Here is a 13,579-nt window from a genome sequence, read left to right as displayed (position 1 = left end):
TGTTTTCTCTCTCTCAGTGGTTTTGGCCAGTGTCGTGTGAAGTCTCTGTCTCTCCCCTTTCTGTCTCTTTTCCTCGCTTTTCAGTGCTACTGGACTGTCTGCTACTGTCCTGCAAAGCATCAAGGCTTTCATCGCTCTCCAAGGACATGGATCTCACCACGTCCCTCTGTCCCGCCTGCATCAGTTTGTCTGCGCTCTGATTTGTGCTGGCCTATTGAGCAGCTAGTGGCTCCTTTCCTGTCTATGGATTCATTAGGTTCTGGACCTGTTCCACCCTCTCCCCCTGGGAACCAGAAAGGCTTCTGCTCGGCTCCCACTCCTGCTAGTCCTCAGCATTCCACACACTGTCATGTCTTTGGGAATTCTTCTCCTTATATTTCTCCCCATTCCAATCCTCTCTCTGCCCCTGGTCCCAGTTCCCACCATTTTTCTCATGTACGCAGTCCTCCCCTTATTCATCACTGTCTATAGAATGTTTTTCAGCACTGCAGCCACTGTTCCACTGGAGGAAAACAGACCCATACAGAGACACAGACTGGGACACAGACAGGAAGACACAGATAGGTAGACACAGACAGGGACACAGAGAGGGACACAGACAGGGACACAGAGAGGGACACAGACAGGAAGAAACAGACAGGAAGACACAGACAGGGACATATACACAAAGACACAGACAGTGACACAGACAGGAAGACACAGACAGGAGGACACAGACATGAAGACACAGACAGGGACACAGACAGGAAGACACAGACAGCAGGACACAGACAGGGACACAGATAAGGACACAGACAGGGACACAGAGAGGGACACAGACAGGGACACAGACAGGAAGACACAGACAGGAAGACACAGACAGGAAGACACAGACAGGAAGACACAGAGAGACACGTACCACATGATCATGCCCACCATCTTCATGATGATCTCGTTGAGGATGTTGAAGAACTCTGACATGAGCTTCCCCTTCTCTCCCATCTTCCCCATGCACATTCCAAATGTGATGAAGAACCCAATTAAACCTTCAGAAAACATCATTACAACATTAAATCATCTGTTCATAAATAACCAATGTGCTCTCTCAACATGAATGATGAATACATGATGAATATAACTAAACCAAAGAAACAAAAGGAAATAAACATAATAGTATTCCGTCCAATCAACAGAAAGAGAGTTGAACCGAACAGGACATTGTTGCCCCTCAGTGAATAGAGAGGAAAGAACCATAGCATTCTCTCACCCAGAACATTCATGCCCCATTTGAACTCCAGTTTCTTCTTGCTGACTATGACAGGTTCTGTCTGGTTCGGGGGCATCACTGACACTTTCTTTGCTACTGTTTGAACCTGAAGAGAGAGAGAGCGAGAGGTGGGGTGGAGAGGGGGTGGAGAATAGAGAGAGAGAGGTGCGGTGGAGAGGGGGTGGAGAATAGAGAGAGAGAGGTGCGGTGGAGAGGGGGTGGAGAATAGAGAGAGAGAGGTGCGGAGAGGGGGGTGGAGAATAGAGAGAGAGAGGTGCGGTGGAGAGGGGGTGGAGAATAGAGAGAGAGCGAGAGGTGGGGTGGAGAGGGGGTGGGGAATAGAGAGAAAGAGAGAGAGGTGGGGTGGAGAATAGAGAGAAAGAGAGAGGTGGGGTGGAGAATAGAGAGAAAGGGAGAGAGGTGGGGTGGAGAATAGAGAGAAAGAGAGAGAGGTGGGGTGGAGAGGGGGTGGGGAATAGAGAGAAAGAGAGAGAGTGGGGTGGAGAGGGGGTGGAGAATAGAGAGAAAGAGAGAGAGGTGGGGTGGAGAAGGGGTGGAGAATAGAGAGGAGGAGGGGGGGTGGGGGGTGGAGAATAGAGAGAAAGAGAGAGAGGGGGTGGAGAATAGAGAGAAAAGAGAGAGGTGGGGTGGAGAGGGTGGGGAATAGAGAGAAAGAGAGAGTGGGGTGGAGAATAGAGAGAAAGGAGAGAGGTGGGGTGGAGAATAGAGAGAAAGGAGAGAGGTGGGTGGAGAATGGAGAAAGGGAGAGAGGTGGGGTGGAGAATAGAGAGAAAGAGAGAGAGTGGGTGGAGAGGGGGGGGAATGAGAGAATAGAATAGAGAGAAAGGAGAGGTGGGGTGGAGAGGGGGTGGAGAATAGAGAGAAAGAGAGAGAGAGAGAGGGGGTGGAGAGAGGGGTGGAGAATAGAGAGAAAGGGGTGGGTGGAGAATAGAGAGAAAGAGAGAGAGGTGGGGTGAAGAATAGAGAGAGGTGCGGTGGAGAGGGGCGTGAGAATAGAGAGAAAGAGAGAGAGGTGGGGTGGAGAGGGGGTGGAGAATAGAGAGAAAGAGAGAGAGGTGGGTGGAGAGGGGGTGGAGAATAGAGAGAGAGATGTGGTGAGAGGGGTGGAGAATAGAGAGAAAGAGAGAGATGTGGGGTGGAGAATAGAGAGAAAGAGAGAGAGTGGGGGTGAGAGAGAGGGGGGTGGAGAAGAATAGAGAGAGAGAGAGAGATGGGTTGAGAATAGAGAGAAAGAGAGAGGTGGGGTGGAGAGGGGGTGGAGAATAGAGAGAGAGCGAGAGGTGGGGTGGAGAATAGAGAGAGAGAGAGGTGCGGTGGAGAGGGGGTGGAGAATAGAGAGAAAGAGAGAGAGGTGGGGTGGAGAATAGAGAGAGAGAGAGGAGGGGTGGAGAGGGGGTGGAGAATAGAGAGAAAGAGAGAGAGGGGTGGAGAGGGGGTGGAGAATATAGAGAAAGAGAGAGTGGGTGGAGAGAATAGAGAGAAAGAGAGAGAGGTGGGGTGGAGAGGGGGTGGAGAATAGAGAGAAAGAGAGAGAGGGGGGTGGAGAATAGAGAGAAAGAGAGAGGGTGGGGTGGAGAGGGGGTGGGAATAGAGAAAAGAGATAGGTGGAATAGAGAGAAAGAAAGAGAGGTGGGGTGGAGAATAGAGAGAAAGGAGAGAGGTGGGGTGGAGAATAGAGAGAAAGAGAGAGAGGTGGGGTGGAGAGGGGGTGGGGAATAGAGAGAAAGAGAGAGAGGTGGGGTGGAGAATAGAGAGAAAGAAAGAGAGGTGGGGTGGAGAATAGAGAGAAAGGAGAGGGTGGGGTGGAGAATAGAGAAAGGGAGAGAGGTGGGGTGGAGAATAGAGAGAAAGAGAGAGAGGTGGAGTGAGAGGGGGTGGGGAATGAAGAAAGAGAGAGAAGAAAGAATAGAGAGAAAGGGAGAGAGGTGGGTGGAGAGAGGGGTGGAGAATAGAGAGAAAGAGAGAGAGAGGGGGTGGAGAGAGGGGTGGAGAATAGAGAGAAAGAGAGAGAGGTTGGGTGGAGAATAGAGAGAAAGAGAGAGGGTGGTGGAGAATAGAGAGAGGTAAAGGGGGGTGGAGAATAGAGAGAAAGAGAGAGTTGGAGGGGGGTGGAGAATAGAGAGAAAGAGAGAGGGGTGGTGAATAGAGAGAAAGAGAGAGAGGTGGGGTGAGAGGGGGTGGGGAATAGAGAGAAAGAGAGAGAGGTGGGGTGAGAATAGAGAGAAAGGAGAGAGGTGGGTGGAGAATAGAGAGAAAGGAGAGAGGTGGGGTGGAGAATAGAGAGAAAGAGAGAGAGGTGGGGTGGAGAGGGGGGAGGAGAATGGAGAAAGAGAGAGAGGTGGGGTGGAGAAGAATAGAGAGAAAGAGAGAGAGAGGGGGTGGAGAATAGAGAGAAAGAGAGAGAGGTGGGGTGAGAGGTGTGGAGAATAGAGAGAAAGAGAGAGGTGGGTGGAGGGGGTGGGAACAGAGGTGGGGTGGAGAATAGAGAGAGAGAGCAACCACCAGAAAGATGAGAGAGATGTTTATGCAGACAGAGAAGAAGAGAGGAGAATAGAGAGAGAAAGAGAGAGAGAGAGGTGGGGTGAGAGAGGGGTGAGAATAGAGAGAAAGGAGAGAGAAGAGGAAATATGGAAAGAGGGCTGGGGATCGTCATGCAATTTCTTGGCTGATCTGCAAATGCAATTACAATATCAATTAATCTCTGACGAGGACAAACGCAGTGACAGCACACAACGAGAGAAAGGATCCTTATAAGCCCAGGGCTGAACAGCACACACACACACATGCACACCCAACACACACTCACACTCACAAGCACACATACACATACACATACACACACATACACATACACACACACACACACATACACATACACACACACACATACAAATACACAGTCACACTAGGCAGATGCCTTACTGTAGCAAATGAAGACAACCCAATGGCGCTGTAAAGAGATTAGCACCAACAGAAGGTCTGACCTCACCCAGTCTAACACAGAGTATTTCCAATCATTCAGACACACACGCATGAAAGAGAGAGAGAGAATGAGAGAGATAAGGAGAGAGAGAGAATGAGAGAGATAAGAGAGAGAGACAATGAGAGTGACAAGGAGAGAGAGAGAATGAGAGAGATAAGGAGAGAGAGAGAATGAGAGTAAGGAGAGAGAGAGAATGAGAGAGATAAGGAGAGAGAGAGAATGAGAGCGTAAGGAGAGAGAGAGAATGAGAGTGAAGGGAGTGAGAGAGAATGAGAGAGATAAGGAGTGAGAGAGAATGAGAGCGATAAGGAGAGAGAGAAATGAGAGGATAAGGAGAGAGAGAGAATGAGAGCGATAAGAGAGAGAGAGAATGAGAGCGATGGAGAGAGAGAGAATGAGAGAAAGGAGTGAGAGAGAATGAGAGCGATAAGGAGTGAGAGAGAATGAGAGCGATAAGGAGAGAGAGAGAATGAGAGCGATAAGGAGAGAGAGATGAGAGCGTGGAGAGAAGAATGAGAGAGATAAAGTGAGAGAGAATGAGAGCGATGGAGAGAGAGAATGAGAGATAAGGGAGAGAGAGAATGAGAGAGATAAGGAGGAGAGAGAATGAGAGCGATAAGGAGAGAGAGAGAATGAGAGCGATAAGGAGAGAGAGAGAATGAGAGAGATAAGGAGTGAGAGAGAATGAGAGCGATAAGGAGAGAGAGAGAATGAGAGTGATAAGAGAGAGAGAGAATGAGAGCCGTGGAGAGAGAGAAAGAGAGATAAGGGTGAGAGAGAATGGAGCGATAAGGAGAGAGAGAGAATGAGAGTGATAAGGAGAGAGAATGAGAGAGAAGGAGTGAGAGAGAAATGAGAGCGATAAGGAGAGAGAGAGAATGAGAGCGATAAGGAGAGAGAGAGAATGAGAGAGATAAGGAGTGAGAGAGAATGAGAGCGATATGAGAGAGAGAGAATGAGAGAGAAGGAGTGAGAGAGAATGAGAGAGATAAGGAGTGAGAGAGAATGAGAGCGATAAGGAGAGAGAGAATGAGAGAGATAAGGAGGAGAGAGAATGAGAGCGATAAGGAGAGAGAGAGAATGAGAGAGATAAGGAGAGAGAGAGAATGAGAGCGATAAGGAGAGAGAGAGAATGAGAGAGATAAGGAGTGAGAGAGAATGAGAGCGATAAGGAGAGAGAGAGAATGAGAGTGATAAGGAGAGAGAGAGAATGAGAGAGATAAGGAGTGAGAGAGAATGAGAGAGATAAGGAGTGAGAGAGAATGAGAGCGATAAGGAGAGAGAGAGAATGAGAGTGATAAGGAGAGAGAGAGAATGAGAGAGATAAGGAGTGAGAGAGAATGAGAGAGATAAGGAGTGAGAGAGAATGAGAGTGATAAGAGAGAGAGAATGAGAGAGATAAGGAGTGAGAGAGAATGAGAGCGATAAGAGAGAGAGAGAATGAGAGTGATAAGGAGAGAGAGAGAATGAGAGCGTTAAGGAGAGAGAGAAATGAGAGAGATAAGGAGTGAGAGAGAATGAGAGCGATAAGGAGAGAGAGACAATGAGAGTGACAAGGAGAGAGAGAAATGAGAGAGAATGAGAGAGAAGGAGTGAGAGAGAATGAGAGCGATAAGGAGAGAGAGAGAATGAGAGTGATAAGGAGAGAGAGAGAATGAGAGCTGGGTGAGAGCTAAGGAGAGAGAGAGAATGAGAGAGATAAGGAGGATGGCTGAATGAGAGAGAAAGGAGATAAGAGAGCTGAGAGTGAGTTTGGGGAGAGAGATAAGAATGAGAGCGTTAAGGGAGAGAGAATGAGAGAGATAAGGAGAGAGAGAATGAGAGCAAAGAGAGAGAATGAGAGAGAAGGAGGAGAGAGAATGAGAGCGATATGGGAGAGAGAGAATGAGAGCGATAAGGAGAGAGAGAGATGAGAGAGAGAAGGAGGAGAGAGAATGAGAGCGATAAGGAGAGAGAGAATGAGAGAGAAGGAGTGAGAGAGAATGAGAGAGATAAGGGAGTGAGAGAGAATGAGAGCGATAAGAGAGAGAGAGAATGAGAGAGATAAGGAGTGAGAGAGAATGAGGGAGATAAGGAGAGAGAGAGAATGAGAGAGATAAGGAGAGAGAGAATGAGAGCGATAAGGAGAGAGAGAGAATGAGAGAGATAAGGAGTGAGAGAGAATGAGAGCGATAAGGAGAGAGAGAGAATGAGAGTGATAAGGAGAGAGAGAGAATGAGAGCGGGATGAGAGAGAGAGAATGAGAGAGATAAGGAGTGAGAGAGAATGAGAGCGATAAGGAGAGAGAGACAATGAGAGTTTGGAGAGAGAGAGAATGAGAGAGAATGAGAGAGAAGGAGTGAGAGAGAATGAGAGCGATAAGAGAGAGAGAATGAGAGTGATAAGGAGAGAGAGAGAATGAGAGGATAAGGAGAGAGAGAGAATGAGAGCGATAAGGAGAGAGAGAGAATGAGAGAGATAAGGAGTGAGAGAGAATGAGAGCGATAAGGAGAGAGAGAATGAGAGAGATAAGGAGAGAGAGAGAATGAGAGCATAAGGAGAGAGAGAATGAGAGAGATAAGGAGAGAGAGAGAATGAGAGTGATAAGGAGAGAGAGAGAATGAGAGCGATAAGGAGAGAGAGAATGAGAGAGATAAGGAGAGAGAGAGAATGAGAGTGATAAGGAGAGAGAGAGAATGAGAGCGTTAAGGAGAGAGAGAATGAGAGCGATAAGGAGAGAGAGAGAATGAGAGTGATAAGGAGAGAGAGAGAATGAGAGCGATAAGGAGAGAGAATGAGAGAGAAGGAGTGAGAGAGAATGAGAGCGATAAGGAGAGAGAGAATGAGAGCGATAAGGAGAGAGAGAGAATGAGAGAGAGAAGGAGTGAGAGAGAATGAGAGCGATAAGGAGAGAGAGAGAATGAGAGAGAAGGAGTGAGAGAGAATGAGAGAGATAAGGAGTGAGAGAGAATGAGAGCGATAAGGAGAGAGAGAATGAGAGAGATAAGGAGTGAGAGAGAATGAGAGCGATAAGGAGAGAGAGAGAATGAGAGAGATAAGGAGAGAGAGAGAATGAGAGCGATAAGGAGAGAGAGAGAATGAGAGAGATAAGGAGTGAGAGAGAATGAGAGCGATAAGGAGAGAGAGAGAATGAGAGTGATAAGGAGAGAGAGAGAATGAGAGCGTTAAGGAGAGAGAGAATGAGAGAGATAAGGAGTGAGAGAGAATGAGAGCGATAAGGAGAGAGAGAATGAGAGAGAAGGAGTGAGAGAGAATGAGAGCGATAAGGAGAGAGAGAGAATGAGAGCGATAAGGAGAGAGAGAGAATGAGAGAGATAAGGAGTGAGAGAGAATGAGAGAGATAAGGAGTGAGAGAGAATGAGAGCGATAAGGAGAGAGAGAGAATGAGAGTGACAAGGAGTGAGAGAGAATGAGAGTGACAAGGAGTGAGAGAGAATGAGAGCGATAAGGAGAGAGAGAGAAAAAACACAGGATTTGTACAAAAGAAGGGAACTGCTGTGACATGATTGAGGCCTGGATTATCGCTTAAAAATGATCCGCCTGCTTGGATTAACAGCAATCATATCTGCCAGGCAGTGTTGCTTTGTAAATCACACAGTCTTGTCCTGCCCTATCCTGTCCTGTAGTCTCCTGTCCTCTCCTGTCCTCTCCTGTTCTGTCCTGTGGTCAGCCACCTAGGTACAGGATCATGTCCCTTTGATGCTAGGACAGTAGAGTCCCTGCTCATCTTCCAAAAACGTCTGAAACCCTACCTTTTCAAAGAGTATCTTAAATAAGACATTTCCGTCTCATTCCCTCCCTCTTCGCCCCTAAAAATAAAAAATTCAAACCTGCACTTGTCTTTTCCTACTAGCATTAACTGTAAATCACGCTGGATAACAGCTTCTGATAAATTCCGAAAATGTCACAAGAACAGCTATTGGTCAATACAAGGGAAAGATGTTCAGAGGAGACATCAAATGTCCAATGCCACAACAAAAGCTTGGAATAAAGAGAGGGAATTAGGATCTGCACATCTAACACCACTCACATGTGTTGTTCTGCAAAGTCGTCATTTTCTGGGAAATGGAAGGATCATAATATGGAACACCTGGGACTTTAAGGTTCTAGCTGCGTTACTGTCAAAATGTTCTCTATATAGTACTGTAAATACCCCAATTCATGTTGTTCTGTTCAATGTTCTCTACCTATATAGTACTAATGTCTTCTCTACTCTAAAGCAAAACTCTACTTCCGTGATGACATAAGCCATTCTTTTTTATGAGCTAGTCTGTACATATACAGTCCCTTCCAAAGTATTGGCTCCCCTTAACTTCTTCCACATTTTGTTGTGTTACAGCTTGAATTTAAAATGGATACATAGAGATTTTGGGTCACTGGCGTACAAACAATACCACATAATGTCAAAGTGGAATTATATTTGAGGAATTTTTACATATTGATTAGAAATGAAAAGCTGAAATGTGTTGAGTCAATAAGTATTCAACCCCTTTGTTATGGCAAGCCTAAATAAATTAAAAAGTCAACATTTACTTAATAAGTCACACAATGGACCCAGATTCAACCACAAAGATCAGGTTTTTCAATGCCTCGCAAAGAGGGGCACCTATTTAAAACAGTTACAGAGTTTATGAGCTGTGATAGGAGAACACTGAGGATGGATCAACAACATTGTAGTTACACCACAATACTAACCTAATCAACAGAGTGAAAAGAAGGAAGCCTGTACAGAATACAAATATTCCAAAATATGCATCCTGTTTGCAGTAAGGCACTAAAGTAAAACTACAAAAAATGTTGCAAAGAAATTACCTTTATGTCCAGAATACAAAGTTTTATGTTTGGGGAAAATCCAACAGAACACATCACTGAGTATCACTCGTATTTTCAAGCATGGCGGTGGCTGCATCGTGTTATGGGTATGCTTGTGATCAGCAATTTTTTAGGATAAAAAGAAACGGAATAGAGTTAAGCACAGGCAAAATCCTAGAGGATAACCTGGTTCAGTCTGCTTTCTAACAGACACTGGGAGACAAAGTCACCTTTCAGCAGGACAATAACCTAAAACACAAGGCCAAATTAACACTGGAGTTGCTTACCAAGATGACATTGAATGTTCCTGAGTGGCCTAGTTATATTTTTGACAGAGCTTGAAGAATTTTAAAAAGAATAATGTGCAAATATTGTACAATCCAAAGCTCTTACAGACTTACCCAGAAAGACTCAGACCTGTAATCGCTGTGACTCTAACATGTAATGGGGTTGAGTACTTTTCTAATCAAGATATATTACTGTTGTGTTTTTCACAAATATTACAAATGTTAGAATTTGTCTTCCAGTTTGACATTACAGAGTATTTAGTGTAGATCATTGACAAAAAAGACAATGAAATCCATTTGAATCCCACTTTTAACACAGCAAAATGTGGGGAAAGTAAAGGGGTGTAATACTTTCTGAAGGCTCTGTAACAATCAATTGCTAATTGGACACAATTTCCCCATAAGCCACACATTCCCAATGCTGGTCATTAAAGTCAGGCTTTGATAGGGTCCAAATCTCACAATAACAACTGAACATCCATTGTTTGATGGGGTCAGGGTTTAGTTCTGCGTCTGGGTCCAGTTCTAGTTCTGGGTCTGGGTCCTACCTGTTGGAAGCAGGCCTGCACCAGGTTTTCAGGGAACAGGTTCCTGATGAGGTCCAGGAAGGCGTCCACACTGCTGACCTCCTGATTCTTGGGGGCCGTGTCCTGCTCCTGACTGCTCCTGAGTTTGGGGTTTCCGGGTGGATCCCCAGGACCAGGATGACCCCCAGGATGGCAGCTATGACCGTAGTGGACATGTAGTAGACCATGGCCCTGGAGCCCATCCTCCCACTGGAACGAGCATCCAGACCAGCCAGACCTGGGAGGGAGAGAGACAGGCTGATGAGCAGGGCACCTTCCACCTGAATATGTGTGTGTGTGTGTGTGTGTGTGTGTGTGTGTGTGTGTGTGTGTGTGTGTGTGTGTGTGTGTGTGTGTGTGTGTGTGTGTGTGTGTGTGTGTGTGTGTGTGTGTGTGTGTGTGTGTGGACGTGTTTAACTATTCTTGTGGGAACCAGAAGTCCCAACAGGAGTAGTAAACAAACACAAATTTGACCACCTGGGAACATTCTGTTAGTCCACACGAGGTCAAATGCTATTTCTAGGGGGTTTAGGGTTAAGGTTATAATTAGTGCTACGGTTAGAATTACATTAAGGATTTGGGGCTAGGGTTAGTTTTAGGGTTAGAATTAGGAGTCAGGGTAAGGTTTAACATTAAGGTTTTTGGGTTAAGGTTAGGGTTATGGTTATGGTTAAGGTTAGGGTTATGGTTAAGATTAGGGTTATGGTTAGGGTAAGGGTAAGAGTACTGGTTAGGGTTAGAGTTAGGTTTAGGTTTAGGGTTATGGGTTAAGGAAAATAGGATTTTGAATGGGATGGAATTGTGTGTCCCCACAAGGTTAGCTGTATAAGACTGTTTGTGTGTGTGTTTGTGTGTGTGTGTGTGTGTGTGTGTGTGTGTGTGTGTGTGTGTGTGTGTGTGTGTGTGTGTGTGTGTGTGTGTGTGTGTGTGTGTGTGTGGGTGTGTGTGTATTACAACAGTGTACCTGTGATGAGGCTGGAGATGATGAGGGGCAAAATGAGCATCTTCAGCATCCTCATGAGGATGTCTCCAGGAAAGGACACCAGCATCAGGGTGTTGGGGTCTGTAATAGAAACATACCGCAGCAGCATCCCAAACAGCGACCCCGCTATTACACCTGTTACAGTTCACAGAGGAGAGGAGTAAAGCACAACAGCCACACAATGGTTTCCTCTGTCACCCGTACAGCTTCCAATGAGAGCGCAGAGAGAAGAGATTCCAGTGAAACCTTCAGAAGAGCATTTCGAGAGGGTTTATAATCACAGCGTCTGACTCATTGGATTTCATTTCCATTCCAGGGGGATTTACAGTAAGTACACTAGTGCCAACAAGAAGTGATGTGTACAGTGCATTAGGAAAGTATTCAGACCCCTTGACCTTTTCCACACTTTGTTGCGTTACAGCCTTTTTCTAAAATGGATTAAAAATAAAAATCCTCATTAATCTACACACAAAACCCCATAATGGCAAAGTGAAAACTAGATTGGAGTCCAACTGTGGTAAATTCAATTGATTGGACATGATTTGGAAAGGCACACACCTGTCTATATAAGGTCCCACAGTTGACAGTACATGTCAGAGCGTAAACCAAGCCATGAGGTTGAAGGAATTTTCCGTAGAGCTCTGAGACAGGACAGTGTCGAGGCACAGATCTGGGGAAGGGTACCAATTTATTTTGCAGCATTGAAGGTCCCCAAGACCACAGTGGCTTCCATCATTCTTAAATGGAAGAAGTTTGGAACCACCAAGACTCTTCCTAGAGCTGTCCGTCTGGCCAAATTGAGCAATCGGGGGAGAAGGGCCTTGGTCAGAGAGGTGACCAAGAACCCGATGGTCACTCTGACAGAGCTCCAGAGTTCCTCTGTGGAGATGGGAGAACCTTCCAGAAAGACAACCATCTCTGCAGCACTCCACCAATCAGGCCTTTATGGTAGACTGGCCAGACAGAAGCCACTCCTCAGTAAAAGGCACATGACAGACCGCTTGGAGTTTGCCAAAAGGTACCTAAAGGACTCTCAGACCATAAGAAACAAGATGGTCTGGTCAGATTAAACCAAGATTGAACCCTTTGGCCTGAATGCCAAGCGTCACGTCTGGAGGAAACCTGGCACCATCCCTACTGTGAAGCATGGTGGTGGCAGCATCATGCTGTGGGGATGTTTTTCAGCGGCAGGGACTGGGAGACTAATCAGGATCGAGGGAAAGATGAACGGAGCAAAGTACAGAAAGATCCTTGATGAAAACCTGTTCCAGAGCGCTCAGGACCTCAGACTGGGGCGAAGGTTTACCTTTCAACAGGACAACAACCCTAAGCACACAGCCAAGACAACGCACTAGTGGCTTTGGGACACGTTTCTGAATGTCCTTGAGTGGCCCAGCCAGAGCCTGGACTTGAACCCGACTGACCATCTCTAGGGAGACCTGAAAATTGCCGCTACCATCCAACCTGACAGAACATGAGGATCTGCAGAGAAGAATGGGAGAAACTTCCCAAATACAGGTCATACCCAAGAAGACTCGAGGCTGTAATTGCTGCCAAAGGTGCCTCAACAAAGTACTGAGTATAGTACCTGAATACTTATGTAAATGTGATATTTCTATTTCTTTGTTTTTATACATTTGCAGTAATGTCTAAAAATGTGTTTTTGCTTTGTCATTATGGAGTTTTATGTGTAGATTGATGAGAAAATATATAATTTTGATCAATTTTAACTTATCAAATGTGGAAAATGTAAGGGGTCTTTATACTTTCTGAATGCACTGTATGTACGAACTATGTTCTTGATATGTAACTACTGTGAAGAAAACTTAGAGAGAAGTGCCATGTGTGTAAAATGTGTGTGAGAAGGCTGTAAAAAAAAATAAGAGAGAAAGTTTGTTATTGTCGTCCGAAGAGAGGGATGGGCTAATAAAACATTTAATAAAATGTTTATATATAAAAAATAGTGCGCTAGCGCAGGTAATACAGAAAGCTGAAATGCAGCGTAACACTTTATAACCACTGAAAGCGATGAAATAATTGATTTCCTGACAGTTGACCACCATGAAGCGAGGTAGGCACCTACCCAGTATAGTGAGGACGAGCAGTGAGTTTCGGATGAGGAAGCCACAATAGGTTCCCAAGAAACTATTGGGAAGTTTGGGTTCCAACAAGTCCAACACTCCAGCTCCAACAATGGGTGCCTCATCATAATGGGCCTTGTTAGACTGGTGGACTGGCTGCTGATTCGTCATCCTGTCTGTGGTAGAGAGGGAGACAGTGAGAGAGGGAGGTGTACTGTGACAACACATCTGCCTGGTCAGAAAACAGCCCCATGCCTCTTCCTCTGGTGTAAGCATCACACTGGCTCCCCTTAGCCTTTCTATTGGCTTGGGGAAACGTACACCATATTGTTGTCTTACACCTGGTTCCTTGAGATCTGCAAAGACAGAGGGGGAAGAGGCGAGGAGTTGTTTTCAGACCAGTTTAACACCATCACCATACCAAGGAAAGACCGAAACCGTTGGGTGCTGTTGACTAAGATGAGTAACATAGATCTGACAGATCAGTCAGGTTAAGGTCTGATAAATGTCATTACATTGAGAAGGAATGTACCCACAACCTGAATAATACAGGATATGGAGGTGGAGAAAGATGGATGGAAAACAGTTGGGAGAGAGACAG

General features: G+C 45.8%; 1 pseudogene; it reads right to left on the bottom strand.

Annotated features, from left to right (window-relative positions):
- Positions 1 to 465: 465 nt before the first annotated feature.
- Positions 466 to 13,193, bottom strand: LOC121838703 (annotated as a pseudogene).
- Between the last annotated feature and the right edge of the window lie 386 nt (positions 13,194 to 13,579).

The sequence above is a fragment of the Oncorhynchus tshawytscha genome, unplaced genomic scaffold (genome assembly GCF_018296145.1).
Source record: "Oncorhynchus tshawytscha isolate Ot180627B unplaced genomic scaffold, Otsh_v2.0 Un_contig_12782_pilon_pilon, whole genome shotgun sequence".
In the NCBI taxonomy this organism is placed as follows: Eukaryota; Metazoa; Chordata; class Actinopteri; order Salmoniformes; family Salmonidae; genus Oncorhynchus; species Oncorhynchus tshawytscha.
The sequence above is the reverse complement of the archived record's forward strand: the minus strand, read 5'-3'. Positions and strand labels throughout refer to the sequence as shown.